This window comes from Macaca nemestrina, chromosome 10, assembly GCF_043159975.1.
Source record: "Macaca nemestrina isolate mMacNem1 chromosome 10, mMacNem.hap1, whole genome shotgun sequence".
Lineage (NCBI taxonomy): Eukaryota > Metazoa > Chordata > Mammalia > Primates > Cercopithecidae > Macaca > Macaca nemestrina.
Window position 1 is genome coordinate 73,413,419 of NC_092134.1, and position 14,982 is coordinate 73,428,400.

The 14,982-nt window shown below is 34.1% G+C and overlaps 1 long non-coding RNA gene across 1 annotated transcript in view; it reads left to right on the forward strand.

Moving 5' to 3' along the window:
- LOC139356549 (uncharacterized) overlaps positions 1-14,982 on the forward strand; it is a 156,681-nt gene that overhangs the window by 58,011 nt on the left and 83,688 nt on the right. Inside the window, exons 2-4 of the long non-coding RNA XR_011608552.1 lie at positions 6,439-6,690; positions 10,479-10,574; positions 12,516-12,655. This is a non-coding gene — a long non-coding RNA (uncharacterized lncRNA). The remainder of the gene's footprint in view (positions 1-6,438; positions 6,691-10,478; positions 10,575-12,515; positions 12,656-14,982) is intronic.

Sequence of the window (14,982 nt, forward strand, 5' to 3'; positions counted from 1 at the left end):
ACTCTCATTTAAAATTTAACTTAAAATATATATCCGTATGTATTGGATATTTACCATGGATCAAGCCTTGGTAAAATACAAGCACTTTACACGTATTATTTTATTTGGTCCCACTCCCCACATTTATGGATGAGGAAACTGAGGCTCAGTAAGGTTATAATAACTTGCTAAGAATCACAAAGTTAACCAATGACAGAGCTGTTTTAAGATGAAGAATTTCTTTTTTTATCTGAGCCTTTGTTCTTTTTTAAAGTTTGTTCCACCATTATTGGGGTACAGGTGGTGTTTGGTTACATGAGTAAGTTCTTTAGTGATGATTTGTAAGATACTGGTGCACCCATCACCCAAGCAGTATACACTGCACCTTATTTTTAGTCTTTTATCTCTCACCCCCTCCCTACCATTTCCCCCTGAGTCCCCAAAGTCCATTGTATCATTCTTATGCCTTTTTATCCTCATAGCTTAGCTCCCACTTATGAGTGAAAACATATGATGTTTGGTTTTCCATTCCAGTCTCATCCATGTTGCTGTGAATGCCATTAATTCATTCCTTTTTTTTCTCTCATTTTTTTTTTATTTTTTTATTATTATGCTTTAAGTTCTAGGGTACATGTGCACAACGTGCAGGTTTGTTACATATGTATACATGTGCCATGTTGGTGTGCTGTACCCATCAACTCGTCATTTACATTAGGTATATCTCCTCATGCTATCCCTCCCCACTACCCCCTACCCCGATAGGCCCCGGTGTGTGATGTTCCCCTTCCTGTGTCCAAGTGATCTCATTGTTCAGTTCCCACCTATGAGTGAGAACATGCAGTATTTGGTTTTCTGTTCTTGTGATAGTTTACTGAGAATGATGGTTTCCAGATGCATCCATGTCCCTACAAAGGACACACTCATCCTTTTTTATGGCTGCATAGTACTCCATGGTGTATATGTGCCACATTTTCTTAATCCATTCTGTCACTGATGGACATTTGGGTTGATTCCAAGTCTTTGCTATTGTGAATAGTGCCACAGTAAACATACGTGTACATGTGTCTTTATAGCCTCATGACTTATAATCCTTTGTGTATATCCCCAGTAATGGGATGGCTGGGTCAAATGGTATTTCTAGTTCTAGATCCTTGAATCTCCACACTGTTTTCCACAATGGTTGAACTAGTTTACAGTCCCACCAACAGTGTAAAAGTGTTCCTATTTCTCCACATCCTCACCAGCACCTGTTGTTTCCTGATTTTTTAACAATTGCCATTCTAACTGGTGTGAGATGGTATCTCATTGTGGTTTTGATTTTCATTTCTCTGATGGCAAGTGATGATGAACATTTTTTCATGTGTCTGTTGGCTGTATGAATGTCTTCTTTTGAGAAGTATCTGTTCATATCCTTTGCCCAGTTTTTGATGCGGTTGTTTGTTTGTTTCTAGTAAATTTGATTGAGTTCTTTACAAGTTCTGGATATTACTCCAATTCATTCCTTTTATAGCTTAGTAGTAGTCCATCATATATATATGGACTATATATATATATATATACACACACACGGACTATATATATACACACACACACATATATATGATAAAACTTGGATTCCAATACCTCAAGAAGAAAAAATTGCTACTTGAAATAACTTTGTATTTGCAAAGACGTGTTGCACATATAATAGAATGGAAGATCTGGTAGAGAGCAAAGGTCTGGAGGAGAAGTGAATAAAATGAACTTGGCAGGACACGAGGATATGCGAATTCAGTTTGGGAGACCGGGGCAATGGCAGAGTTTATACAGCAGAGTTCCTGGGAACCAATGTGGAGATAAAGAAAGTGGAGTGGTTCTACTGGGTATCTACCCAAAGGAAAAGAAGTCGTTATGTGAAAAATATTATATATATAATTATATATATCATATATATCATAATATATATCATATGTCTATATATCATGTATATCTATAAATACATATATATACATATACATATATATATCTCTCTCTCACAGCTCACAGCTTCTTTATCCATTTGTTAATTGATGGGCATTTGGGTTACTTCCACATTTTTGCAATTGCAAATTCTACTGCTATAAGCATGTGTGTGCAAATATCTTTTTTGTATAATGACTTCTTTTCCTCTGGGTAGAAACCCAGTGATGGGATTGCTGGATTAAATGGTCATCTACTTTTAGTTCTTTAAGGAATCTCCACACTATTTTCCACAATGATTGTACTAGTTTACATTCCCACCAGCAGTGTAGAAGTGTTCCCTGTTCACCACAGCCAACTCAACATCTATTATTTTATTTTTGGATTATGACCATTCTTGCAGGAATAAGGTGGTATAGCATTGTGGTTTTGATGTGCATTTTGCTGATTATTAGTGATGTTGAGCATTTTTTCATATGTTTGTTGACCATTTGTATATCTACTTTTGAGAATTGTCTATTCACATCCTTAGCCCACTTTTTGATGAGATTGTGTGTTATTTCTTGTTGATTTGTTTAAGTTCAAATCAGTAGCTCTTCTATATAGCAACAGCCACCAAGCCGAAAGTCAAATCAGGAACTGAACATCTTTTACAATAGCTGCAAAACAAACAAAAAAATACTTACTAATATACCTAACCAAGAAGGTGAAAGACTTCTACAAGGAAAAGTATGAAACACTGCTGAAAGAAGTCATAGACAACACAAACAAATGGAAACACATCCCACTCTCATAGATGGGTAGAATCAATATTTTGAAAATGACCACACTCCTAAAAGCAATCTAAAAATTCAGTGCAATTCCCATCAAAATGCCACCATCATTCTTCACAGAATTAGAAAAAAAATTATAAAATTTATATTAAACAAAAAGGAGACCACACGGCCAAAGCAAGACTAAGCAAAAAAAAAAAAAAAAAAAAAAACAAATCTAGAGGCATCACATTACCTGATTTCAAAGTATACTATAAGGTTGTGGACACCAAAACAGCATGGTACTGGTACAAAAATTGGCATGTAGGCCAATGGAACAAAATAGAGAACCAAGAATAAAACCAAATACTTATAGCCAACTGATCTTTGACGAAGAAAACAAGAACATAAAGTGGGGAAAGTACACCCTTTTCAACAAATGGTGCTGGCATAATTGGCTAGCCACCTGTAGGAGAATGAAACTGGATCCTTATCTCTCACCTTATGCAAAAATCAACTCAGGATGGATTAAGGACTTAAACCTAAGACCTGAAACTATAAAAATTCTAGAAGATAACATTGGAAAAGACATTGGGTTAGGCAAGGATTTAATGACCAAGAACCCAAAAGCAAATGCAATAAAAACAAAGATAAGTTGCTGGGACTTAAACTAAAGAGTTTTTGCACAGCAAAAGGAACAGTCAGAAGAGAAAACAGACAACCCACAGAGTTGGGAAAAATATTCACAATCTATACATCTGATGAAGGAATAATATCCAGTATCTACAATGACCTCAGACAAGTCAACATGAGCCTTTGCTCTTAACTTCTAAGTGCACGATCCTTGAGAAACGTATTCCACTCCAAGTGAGGGCTCAGTCAATGGAACAACTTCTATCCATTTATGTTACACAAGTCCACTCACTATAGAATTCAGAAACTTTCTTAGGTTTATCCCAGGACCACTTTTTGGGTCCAATTTTTAATACATGTTCCAAAAGTCACGAGAAGTTGGGCCAACATCGATATGTTCAAAAAAGCTGCTAAAGCTCAAGAGAAAGGCATATAGAGCTATAGGGCGGACACTGGGGTCTAGACCAATATTCCCCACATTTGAAGTAAAACGCCCTCTGCTCTCAGGAGGAAGTGATGGAAACTTTCTCACAGTCTCTTCATAGGCACCCAGGAAAGTAAGACACTCTCTAGGGTCAAGTGGAGTGCTAGAGAAAGTGGTTTGTTGCTTTAAAATGCAGACAGTTTGCTGTGAAAAAGAGAGCTAAAAATGCAATCTTCATTACTCTCCTGGTGGTTGGGACCCGTGTGGTTCCTGAAAACTTGGATTCCAATACCTCAAGAAGAAAAAATTGCTACTTGAAATAACTTTGTATTTGCAAAGACGTGTTGCACATATAATAGAATGGAAGATCTGGTAGAGAGCAAAGGTCTGGAGGAGAAGTGAATAAAATGAACTTGGCAGGACACAAGGATATGAGCATTCAGTTTGGGAGACCGGGGGCAATGGCAGAGCTTATGCAGCAGAGTTCCTGGGAACCAATGTGGAGATAAAGAAAGTGGAGTGGTTCTACTGGGTATCTACCCAAAGGAAAAGAAGTCATTATGTGAAAAACATACATGCACATGTGTGTTTTTAACAGCACAATTTGCAATTGCAAGGATGTGGAACCAAGTGCTCATCAGCAAATGAGCAGATAAATAAAACGTGGTACTGCTTATACCATGTACCATATATACCATGGAATACTACTGAGCCACTAAAAGCAATGAAGTAATGTCTTTTGCAGCAACTTGGATGGAACTAGAGGATATTATTCTAAGTGGAGTAACTCAGAAATGAAAAACCAAATATTGTATGTTCTCACTTAGCTAAACTATGAGGACAAAGGGCATCAGAATGATATAATGGACTCTGGGAATTCAGGGTATGGGGAAGGTTGGGAGGAATGTGAGGGATAGAAGACCATATATTGAGTACAGTGTATACTGCTCGGTTGAAAGGTGCACTAAAATCTCAGAAATCACCACTAAGCAACTTATCCACATAGCCAAAAACCACCTGTGTGCCCAAAAACTATTGAAATTTAAAAAATTAAGAAAGTGGAGTGCTAAAGAAAGCACTAGAAGGCTGCAGTGCCCCAGGTAGAGCCAGAACGTACCTAAAGTGGAGCAAGACTCTGAGGTGGAAGTCTGAGAGAATCTCTTAGCACCACAGGGCCCTTAGAGCATTATATCTCTGTGTGAGCAGTTTCACTGACATCTTGAAAAGAGTCTACAGGTTTTTCCTTTTGTATGATTTATTTTCTACACATGAAAAGAAACAGCAGAGGCACAAACTTATCACAACAGAAATTTTTTACTAATCATAAATCAGTAAAGGGTGATGAATTTATATGAAACAAAAAAGAGCCCACACAGCCAAAGAGGCCTTTTATGGCCTCTTTTTTCATCTTATTTTAGGTTGAGGGGTACATGTGCAGGTTTGGTATATAGGTAAACTCATGTCGTGGGAGTTCGTTGTATAGATTATTTCATTACGCAAGTACTAAGCCTAGTACCCAAAAGTTGTTTTCTTCTGAACTTCTCCCTCCTCCATCCTCCACTCTCAAGAAGATCCCATTGTCTGTTCCCTTCTTTGTGTCCATGTTTTCTCATCATTTAGCTCCCACTTATGCATTATTCAGCTTTCTGTTCATGCATTACTTTGCTAAGGATACTGGCCTCCAGTTCATCCATCTTCCCACAAAAGACATGATCTCATTCTTTTTTATGGCTGCACAGTATTCTATAGTATATCCATACCACATTTTCTTTACCCAGTCTGTCACTGATGGGCATTTGGGTTGATTCCATTTCTTTGCTATAGTGAATGGTGTTACAATGAACATTAGTGTGCATGTGTCTTTATGGTAGAATGATTTATATTCCTCTGAGTATATACCCAGTAATGGGATTGCTGGGTCAAATAGTAGTTCTGTTTTTGGCTCTGAGGAATCATCAGACTGATTTCCATGATGATTACATTGTGGCCTCTTTATCAATCGTCTACTGGCTTCAATCATCACATCTTGGGGAGCTTATTCTATTAGAGACTATTACAGGCACTGGGTATATAGTAATAACTAAGTCATGCTACCTTTCTACAGAACCTCACAATTTAATAAGAAAATACATTTGCAGACATATAAGTATAAAACAAGAGTATGTACACAATGATAGAATTTCAAAGAAATTACAGAAGAAAAGTAAAAGACATCACAGTAGTGGTTTAAAATGTGCTCTAGAAACTTCCAATGAAAAAATTTTTAATCTTTTTATTATAAATAAATATGTATATATTATTACGATTATGGATTTTTATATGATATGTGTATATGCATTTCAATTATCATTCTTTTTTATGGTAAAATCATCCTATTTTAAGCCATCAAATCAGGTCATAACCAAATAGTCTGAAATCCTTTCTTTCTGGCAGAACACAATTTTCCAGGCTCATTTAGCATTTTTGTTACAACACATTTGAAACAAGCAATTCTCAATGGAGTCCTGAGAAATGTCTTTAGAGATCAAAATGTGGGTGTTAATGTGTTTATTGCTGCAGTATTAACATTGTTCCCAGGACTCTTCAGTGCGTAGAGCTAGTAAATACATATTTTTTAAACAAATCAAAGTTTCATGCTATTACTTCTAATTCACATTATGGTGTTTTGAGTTAATTGCTTTCTTTTTTTCTTATCTTTTTTTTTTTTTTTAGGTTAGAAGTATTGGTTCTTAGTAGCATTGTTGCGACCTTCCTACTTCTGATGTTTGGTGAGCTGGAGGGAGTGGTGCCCAGTGACTTCTTCACTCCCACAGTTCAGCAAGCACAAGGAAGTGAAACAGCCCTTTTACTCCCACCACCAGCAGTTTGGCAAGCTGGAGCACTGCAGTTCCTGCTCCCACAATTTGGCAAGTTCCAAGTTCTTGTCCCACCACCAAGAAGAATAAGGCACTCAAACACCAGAGAGTGAGTAAGGCAGAGTAGGAGTTATTAAGCAACAGAAAAAGTTCTCAGCATAGAGGAGACCCTAAAAAGGGTTGCTGGATGTGGGAATAAGTTCAGGGTTTTTATGAACTGGGAGGAAGAAGGATTGCACTGCTTTATTGCTTTCATTCCACAGGGAAAGTCTAGATGATGTACAAAACCGTAACTTTTTTGGAATCTATCAGAACTGAAGTCCCAAAGCAACCAACTTAAACTAAATTCAAAAGTGTAATGAGCCATTCAAAGGAAAGATGGCACAGGAATAGTATTAGTTTTACCAGAGTACAGGAGGAAATGGTGGTTATCATATGAGTAGTTAAGGAAAAACACAGCTACAAATGTCAATGAATTCTTGAGTGTGAGTCTGCATGACTTTATAATCCCTGGGAACCTTAGACACAAGAGAAGTCCACAATTACAGGTATTTTCTATAGACCTCCATCAGATGGTTCAGAGAAGGATCAGAGACAGCCTGCACTAATGAGAGGGTACCCTCATTGGTGCACAAGCACAAAATCGCTCACTTCACAATTCCTTTTTTATAGGAAACAAGGTTAAGCTACTTGGGAAAGGGTAGGAAAGCTTCCTGACCCCATCCCAAGCAAAAGTAATTTTCTTCTGAGGGTGAGGAAGAGCAAAGTTGCTGGCCTTTATGAGATTTTTAAATTGGCTGCATGCTGGACTGAGCTTTTTCCCCAAACTGCAGAGAATACGACCCAATTATCATTAGATTTGAATTGAAAAATATGGAAACTTTAGTGTCTTGAGCTGATGAAGACCAGAAATCAGAGGTGGAAGAACAACTGGAAATTTAGTGAAGGGAAGTAAGGGAATCATGGATACAGTTACATGAACCTCAAAGCGCAATTCTACCTAAATAATTGACCAGTTTCTCAACTACATAGGCAGAAGGAAGACTTCAGGGGCCAGGTGAGAAAAATAGTAGCAAAAAAGCCAACAATTTGGCAGAGATATTAGCTGCTGCAGATTACCATGTGTGACTCCAGGGAAGTTAACTTTTTAATAGAAAAAAAAATATATATATATATATGTGTGTATGTGTATATATGTGTATATATTTGTGTATATATATACACACACACTAATTCCAAAGTTGTTATAATATATAATTCCAATGTTCAGTGTTCAAATAGGACATGTAATAAAAGTGTAATACATCTTTGGGAGTGGGGTAGGGGAGAAGGCAGTCAATAGACATGGGCCCCATGTATTGGATTTATTAAGCAAAGCGCTCACAGTATGTAATATAAATAACTTTAAATTAAATTATTTTATTAATAAAGAATTTACGTAGAAAATGGAAATTATATAAAACTAAAGATTCTAGACCTGAAAATTATAGTATCTAAAATAAAAAATTTGTTAGATTAACTCAAAAGCAGATTGAAGTGAGCAGAAGAAAGAATCAATGAAATTAATAGACCCATTGAAATATCCCATATGAAAACAGAAGAATAAGATACTGAAGCTCCAGAGACCTGTAGTATAATACCAGGAAGCCCAACATACTTCATATCCTATATGTAAACATTCTTCAACAATATTAGCAAATTTAATCTAGCAATATATAAAATAGTAATACATCATGAACAAGTGGGGCTAATCCAATGAATGCAAAGTAGCTTAATAGAACAATAGGATAAAGAGAAACAAAATTATACAATCACTTAAATAGATACAGAAAAAGATGGACTCATCCATGATAATAAACTATCAGCAAACTAAAAAAAGAAGAGTACTTGCTCAGTCTAATAGAGGGCCTCTATAAAGAGCCTACAGCTAATATTATACTTAATTGTGTAATATTGAATGCCTTCTATTTAAGATCAAAATAAGATTATCACTTCTATTCAACATTTTATGAGAAGATTTAGCCAATAAAATAATAAAATAGAAAGAACAAATCTATAGATTCGAAAAGAAGTAAAATTTTATTTACTCATGGATAGCATAATCATTTACATAGAATGTTCAAATTATTCTATAAGAGATGTACTAGAACTAATGAGTCAATTAAGCAAAGTCACAAGATACAAAATCAAAATATTAGCTGCCAAAAAATTGGGAAATAACGTTTAAATAAATACCATGTACAGTACCACGGAAAATATAAAACACGTAAGATTACATTTAATACAAGGTGTCCAAGATTTGTACAATGCAAACTATAATATATCAAACAATATAAACAGTTGGAATTATATAAAATGTTCATTAAGAAGAAGAATTAATATTGTTAATGTGGCCAGTGTGCCAATATTGATTAACAGATTCAATACAATCTCAATGAAAAACACAGCAGGCCTTTTCATAGAAATTGAGTACTTTAATTCTAAAATTTATTTGGAAATGCAAAGGACCTAGAATAGCTAAAACAATTTTGAAACAGAGCAACAATTTGGAGAATTAACATAGCCTTATTTCAAGACATATTCTATAGTTCCAGAAATCAAGAGTTTGGTATTCATATAATAATAGATATATAAATCAGTGGAACAAAATAGAGCGCAGAAATAGAATCACACATATAAGGGCAAACGATTTTCAACAAAGATGACAAGGTATTTAAATGGAGAAAAAATAGCCTATTCAGTAAATAGTGTCAAAACAATTAAATCTACATGTCAAAAAAAAAAAAGTAACATCAATCTGTACCTCACACAATATAAAAACAAAAAAATTAAAAATGGATCACATAACTAAATGCATGAACTGGAATAATAAAATGTTTAAAATAAAGCATAGAAGAAAATCTTGATTATAACTTAGATAAATATTCAATAGATAGGATGCAAAAAGCATAAGCTAGACCAAAAAAATTTAAATTAAACTTCATAAAACTGAAATATGCTAAAAATTAAACTTCATAAAACTAAAACATCATGTTAAATGAAAAAAGATAACAAAAAAGATAACATACTGATTAATATATTTACATAAAATTCTAGGAAAGGCAAAGTGACAGAATTGAGGCTTGTGAAAAACTCAGGAGAATTTTTGAGTTGGCAATAGTGTATGTATTCACTGTGGTGGGGTTACATGACTATGTACATATGCCAAAAATGATAAAAATCTAGATTTTTAAAATTGATATTATTTTAGCTAAATTATACATCAGTAAAGCTACTGAAAAAATACTGTGTTTTAGAATTACTTGAAATAATGTTTTTCTGTTTTGTTGAAATACCATCAACTTCATAAACAATAAGATGCTTTGATTCAGTATCGTGTTTTTATGAATTTTCCCACAACTTTGGTTTAACTTTGTTTCTTCCTAAGTTACAAAATGCATTTACATAAACTGAAAATGAAAACTCTGAAACAATTTACATTCACAGAAGCATTGTTTTTACTCTGCACCTTTCACACTGAAGGGTTAATAATGACTTTTTGTTTACTATTCCATCATCTTTTCAGATACATAAGCATTTCAAATCCCCTTTTATTACTCAAAAGGTAGAATACTAGAAATATTTACCACCTGCTATTTTTACCTAATAAAATGTGCTTTAGATTACTCCACTTTAGTGGTGTAGAAATGTTTACTGTTTTTTAACTGTGTATAGTACAAATAACAGTCTTGAGGGGTGGGAGGGAGGGTGGACAGAGAAGAGTATTTGGAAACTAGAATAAGTTTGCTGACTAGCTACATAGGTTTTCAATGAGAGTACAGTTATATCACTTTTAATTTGAAGTTTGGGAGAGGAAATGGATAAAAAAAGGACTTATTTTATTATTTTTTGTATTAGGTAACAAAATAACAGATATACGACTCACAACATATTGATGTAAATGAACCAATTACAGCACAACTACAAATTTTTCTAAACACCAGCATATAAAAAGTATGTATTTAAGCCTTTAGTAATCTTAACTATTAGAAATGTATTCAAAATATACAATTGGCAAAAATACAAAATATTATTTGTGCGAGGCTTATCTTTGTGTCATTATTTGTGATAGCAAAAGACTGAATGCATCCTAAAAGTCTATCAATGTAGCAGGACTGGTTGAATGAATGATAATGCATTAATACATGGGAATACCAGCTATGGTTAAAAGGGATAAGAAACACTTCTATATACTTAAATGGAGCAATCTGTAGCATATTTCTCTCACACAGTTTTTTCTGCCAAACCAGTCTGGTTCATCTACTTGTAATATAACCAAGGAAAACACGCAAAATATTGGCTTCTATTGGAATATCATTTAGATAGTATTTTGAGACCCTGTGAAGTTAGGCTAATTCCTTTACTGCTCATTAAGACCATAGTGTGGCATGGTCTTACTATATTTTCCATTAATTAATTTTCTTAATTATTCATTTAACAATCATACAATGTAGTGTTAAACAGAACTTAGAATTTAGCCTTATCTCTCCATTTTATGAACAACCTGAGAACTGAAAGTTGAACCACTCACTCTTCTACAACAGTTTTATTTAAAAATTATGTCTAGAAAGAATCAACATGCTTTAATAAAATGTGTATTATAAATGAGACTTATACTCCTAATTAAACTATATAAATTTTGAGTTTAGAAAGCTAGGTTTCCTTAAACTAACATCATATATTGAATTTCATTTCTAATATCTATCATATTTATATATATATATGGTATATAGATATATAATATGGTGTATATAAGTGGTATATATATGGTGTGTATATATACATGGTGTGCATGTGTGTATATGGGAGTGTGTGTGTGTGTGTGTGTGTGTATATATATATATATATATATATATATATGCATGCCAGGGTTCTTCAAAAAACAAAAACATGTAATTTGAAGAATGAAAGCATTACGTCAACCTACATTTGTACATTTTTGATATATAGATAATTTTACAGTAGACAGAAACAAAACAACAGAAAATATTGTTAACTTTAGGTAAGATAAATCTTATTCTGTATCCTGGGTCCATCACATCTTAAGTAATGAATTTGAATGATTAACTTCCTTTCTTATCTATTTTTTCCATCTGTTAAATGAGACACTTTGTAGCTGTATTAGAGAGTTAAATCAGATGATACATACATAGTATGAATTTCAGTTACAAACTCCAATGTACAAAAGTGAATTTATACAAATATCTTTATTCCACTAAAATGATAGTATATAATCTCAGTTTATGGCTAGCCTTTTCCCAAGATCCTGTTTAATTTTCCAGGGATTTACATTGTATCAATTCATAGACCACAGTTCTATTAGGTTGGTGCAAAAGTAATTGTGGTTTTTGCTATTAATAGTAATTAGTAACCCCCCAATTACTTTTGCACCAACATAACATCAGATCCTTAATTGTCCTTGATGTCTCTTCTGCTCTTAGATTGCATAGCTCTTACTATTAATTCTACTTATTCTATTAATGTAAACGATGATACTCCTGGTGTATTCGGACCATCAAAGGCCACATTATGAACCATCACCTAAGTACATCATGCACTCATTTTGTATTATATCTATATCTAGGGATATATATATAAATTTAGATAGAGATATTGTCTCCCCAAAACTCTATAAAGAAGGAAGTACAAGTTCCTTCTGCTCTTTTTTATTTTTTATTTTTATTAAAAAGAGAAAAAAAAAGACATCACTCTGTTACTCAGGCTGGAGTGCAGTGGTGCAGTCATACAACATAGCTCAGTGCAACCTAGAACTCCTGTGCTCAAACAATCCTCTCACCTCAGACTTCCAAGTAGCTGGTACTACAGGTGTGTGCCACTGTCCCTGACTAATTTAAAAAAAAAATTTATGAGACAGGGTCTCGCTTTGTTGCCCAGGCTGGTCTTGAACTCATGAGCTGAAGTGATCCTCCTGCCTTGGCCTCCCGAAGTGCTGGGATTACAGACGTGAGTCACCGTGCCAGCTCTTCACATCTTAATCTGCATACATTTATATGGAATTGCTGCTGCCTTGCCAGGTACAGTCCATAATGCCGAGAGTATAACACTTTATGTAGAAGTAAAAAGTATCTAATATCTCATCTTTTACCTTCTACTTTATTTCCTGTCCCAGACATAGTATTAGAGAGATGGGGTATAGTGCGATGGAGGAAGGTAGAAGGGAGTCGTCTCACTTTAGCAATTTTATCCTATATCTTTTATCAATATCAAGATTATATCTGTAACTTCATGTGTCTAGGCTTTTCAATATGCCCCCACTGCTGCAAAAAAAAAAAAAAAAAAAAAAAAGTGAACTGTTTTTTTTTTTGGTCTCATTTCTGCTGCCGTATCCCTTTTTGAAACAGTATCTATGAAACACTACATCGTCGAAAAATGGAAATTCAAACTTTAAAAGTTACCTTGCAACCTACATATAAATGACCTACAAGTAATGTATGTTCTATAAATAGTATTATACTTGTCCACTTCTCTCCTTTAAGCACCTCTTTCTTCTACTCACCACTTTTCTTTTAAATTTTGGCGATGTCTTTGACTAGATATAAGTTACTGCCTGAGGTTCTTTCATTTCTTAGTAACACAACTGGTTTCCATAAACCTTTCTTTGGTGCTACAATTTTTTTTTTGCCTCATATCTTACCTTTACTACCTTTACTATCAGAAATTCTGAGATTGTCTCTTTATTGAACTAACCCATGATTCAAAAGTTTTAAGAGTTTCCATCTCCCAAAAAGGAAAAAGTCTGGCTGTACTTTCTTAAAAGAAGGTACATCTTATCAGTAGTGTTTTCTTGTGTCTTGCTGTCTCTGGGCTGCCTAAAGTTGAGAACTGACTTTGCCTTCCCCTTTGGACTTAGGATTTTTTCTCATTAAACCTATGTTTCTTACAGACAGATTATTTTCCTGGTGTTATATTTGGGAGCATTTAAACTGGGCACATATTTGCCATAGATCTGTATATAATCCATGGATGTGAGTGAAAGATAATATGGGAATCTGAGTAAATGATTGCAATGTAACATATAGTCATAAACCACTACTTATTGACTGCAGGATAATCTTAGCATCCTAATTAATATGATTTAAAAGTCTCACATTTATCAACAGCAGGACCACATTAATGCATGGAATGAGATTGTAATCAACATGTCCCATAGATTTAAACAAATACCTGCAATCAAAATGCACTATATACTTCCTGCTTTCCTTTACACCTAATTTGAATTGTCTACTTTCTCCCATCTCAGGGGAAGGTAGGTGATATAGTGGTAACCCTACTTGCACTTTTTGGCAACCCAGTGAGCACTGAGTGACATTCTGCTGTATTAGGTGTGATGGGTTTGCAATTGGGAGTGTGGTTTACTAAGGACATTTGTGACACTGTGGATTATGTGCGGTGCATCAACCTGGTCCCCAAGATACTGTGAAATTAATACTTTTACACTGGACACTGAAGACAGTTTGTGTGAGCATTGCATTTCATATATTATTCTGCTATGTTATTTTTGCCTTTGCTATAAATAACATCACTAATGAATGTCAGTCTCAGAGTTTAAAAACGGATTTTCTGTTTATCTAATGCATTCTTATAGAAGTCTCAAAATATAAGTGACAACATAATTACATCTGTTTTACCCATAAGGTAACGATCATTTCTTCAATACCTCTACTTTATATATATAAATCCCTTAGTAATCACTGATGGATCATCAAAAAGCAGTATAAAAATAATTTATCTTTATTGTAAGGAAGAAGTTAAGAAAACACCTTTAAAAAAAAGTGGGTTACATTAAAGATAACTAAAACACTTATAAAGTGAATCACAATGTTTTATCAAGGCAAAGAGAACTTCAAAAAGACAGTTTAATTGAGATTAAGACATATCTTGTTTTCTAACTAGGATTTTCTTTCTTTCAAAGGTTTCTGTGATTGCTTGTTTAATTTTCTGTAACTTCCTTATGCATCACAAAGGGTTAGCATTTCAATTAAGTTTTCAAAGATTTCTGCCCATAACTCTTCATCTTGACTCAGTTATTGCTCAGGAAGTGTTAGCTGTTTATTGCTATTAATAATTTTAGGCATTTATGATAAAATACATCTCAGTGATGTAAAACAGAGATTTCTATATGATGAAATCAATTCTCTTAATCTTAGCCAAAAATTTAAACAATATCCTAGTAGTACAAGTAGTATTTCCAAATCAGTACAAAAGCTTGATCCTCATATACATGCATTAGCTGAGCAGAAAGATGCTTCCCATAAAACCATCTGGATGAAAACCTGATCCATTTGGCTACTGGAAAAAGCAATGTTAAGCATATTCACTAATATCCTTTTTATAAATGAAC